Below are 2,607 nucleotides of genomic sequence, written 5' to 3'. Positions count from 1 at the left end.
TTATATTTGTCGGTTGTGTATGTCCATGACTGTCTAGCTTTGGTTTGAATTACAAAATTGAAAGCCACTGTTACAAGGCTTAGTTTGGCAGGATATAAAATTGTAGTTATTTTCAAGAAGGCACTCAAAGTGTATACCCAAAACTCCATGAAGATGGGAAGTTGGTATAGAATAGGTACACTGTTTCAATTCGGAAAGATATAAAAGGAGGCTGGTGGTGATGATGGCAGAACAATGAGGATGTACTTAATGCCACAGAAATGTACACTTCTACATGGTTAAAATCATCAATTTTATGTTACGTATATTTTACCACAAGTTTTAAAAACTCATGAAAAACAGCAGAAATATTGATATTTTCTATCAACGATGTTTACATAATATTCATAATACTAGTAAACATTCTATTTCAGGACACATTATGTAAGTTGCAAAAATATATTAAAATCTTGTCACAGAAATTAATGTCTGAGCTCACATTATTTTTAAGAGAAATAAAAGTAATATAAATACCCCCAAGAACTTCTGGTTCATGATAATGAATTAGACTCCGTATAAATATCCCAGAAGAAATATATATTCTTCTACCTAGAAATGTTACACTCTTCTGAATATAACAGAAGAAAAAGCACACAAAAAATGAATTGAATGAAACATTAAAGCATTTGAAAATTTTGAAAATTTGAAAACATTTTGGAGGAAACCAATTTGACAATAAATTTCATATATTAAAAAAAAGAAAACATTTTGGAGGATATAAAGTAAACAGGGTTTACTTTATATCCTCCAAAATGTTTTCTTTTTTTTAAAATCTAATTTATTGATTAAATGATTGATTAATTAATTTAAAAAGCCCGCCAATGCAGAGCAGTGCATGGCCTGGCATTCCAGCAAGAGGATGAAGTGGGAAATGTGGGAGCTTTCGTGTGGTTCCCAGGTCAGACGTGACATGAACTGAGGCCCCTGTCATGCTGGCTGATCAGAAGACTGTTTCCAGAATGAGAGACCAGTCATCCTGTTCCTCTCTCCCACAGAAGAGGCACCACTCCTACAGCATTTGCTCCATGCTGGAGCCCAGTCTCTTAAAGGACTGTAAGATTTTCTGTTTCATTGGAATGCCAGAAAAATATATATATTTTTTTTAATCCAAAATGCTAATACATGCTACAACATGGATGAACCTTAAAGACATATGTTAAGTGAAATAAGCTAAATACACAAGGACAAATATTGTAGGATTCTACTTACATGCAGAGCACTCAAATTCACAGAGATGGAAACTAGAAAAGTGGTGGCCAGGGGCCGGGGGAAGGAGCCAATTGGGAGTTCTTGTTTAATGGGCACAGAGTTTCAGCTGGAAAGAGGGAAAAATTTTGGTGATGATGGTTAGACACCAATGTGAATGTACCTAATGCCACTCATCTGCACATGTAAAATAGCTAGAATGATAAATTTTATCCTATGTATGGCTTATCACAATAATAAAAATTAAAATCCGGCTATATGGTGTTTCCCAGAGATATATCTAAGAAAAGAAAGAAAGAAAGGAAGGAAGAAAGAAAGAAAGAAGAAAAGAAAAAAGAAAGGAAGGAAGAAAGAAAGAAAGAAAGGAAGGAAGGAAGGAAGGAAGGAAGGAAGGAAGGAAGAAAAGAGCAGAAAAAAAAGGAAAACTTAAGGAAACCTAGAACAACAGTATTATAAATAGACAAAACAGATATTAAGAGAAGCATTAGAAAGAAGCATCAAATTGGGGCTCAGTTGGTTAAGCATCTGACTTCGGCTTAGGTCATGATCTCCATGTTCACGGGTCTGAGCCCCATGTCGGGCTCTGTGCTGACAGCTCAGAGCCTGGAGCCTGCTTCTGATTCTGAGTCTCCCTCTCCCACTGCCCTCCCTCCACTCATACTGCCTCTCTGTCTCTCAAAAATAAATAAACATTTAAAAAATTTTTTAATAGGGGCGCCTGGGTGGCGCAGTCGGTTAAGCGTCCGACTTCAGCCAGGTCACGATCTCGCGGTCTGGGAGTTTGAGCCCCGCGTCAGGCTCTGGGCTGATGGCTCGGAGCCTGGAGCCTGTTTCCAATTCTGTGTCTCCCTCTCTCTCTGCCCCTCCCCCGTTCATGCTCTGTCTCTCTCTGTCCCAAAAATAAATAAACATTGAAAAAAAAATTTAAAAAAAAAATTTTTTTAATAAAATAAAATACAGAAGCATCAAATAATAACAAAAAGAAAAATTAGCCAGGAAGGGATAACAAGTCTTAACTTGCTTATAGCTAACAATTCATATAGAAGTATATAAAATCTACAAAGCAAATATCATAATGAGATTTAAATCACCACTTTGAGAAATTAACAGATCAAGAAGATAAAAAATTTGCAATGACAGAAGATTCAAACATCATAAATAACAAGTCTGAAAGAATCGAAAGACATAGAAACTTGTACCTGACAATCACAGAAAACACATTATTTTCTACCAGCATGAAGTAGATAACAACAACAAAAAATACACCATATCACAAAGACAGTCTGAAAAAAATTATGTCAAATAAAGTATTCTAAACCACAATGCCATAAAATTGGATGCTCTCAACAAAAGATAGTCCCC

Source organism: Lynx rufus, unplaced genomic scaffold, assembly GCF_022079265.1.
Source record: "Lynx rufus isolate CCGP_SWC_20201006 ecotype Redwood Valley unplaced genomic scaffold, mLynRuf1.p SCAF_16, whole genome shotgun sequence".
Taxonomy (NCBI): domain Eukaryota; kingdom Metazoa; phylum Chordata; class Mammalia; order Carnivora; family Felidae; genus Lynx; species Lynx rufus.
The sequence above is the reverse complement of the archived record's forward strand: the minus strand, read 5'-3'. Positions refer to the sequence as shown.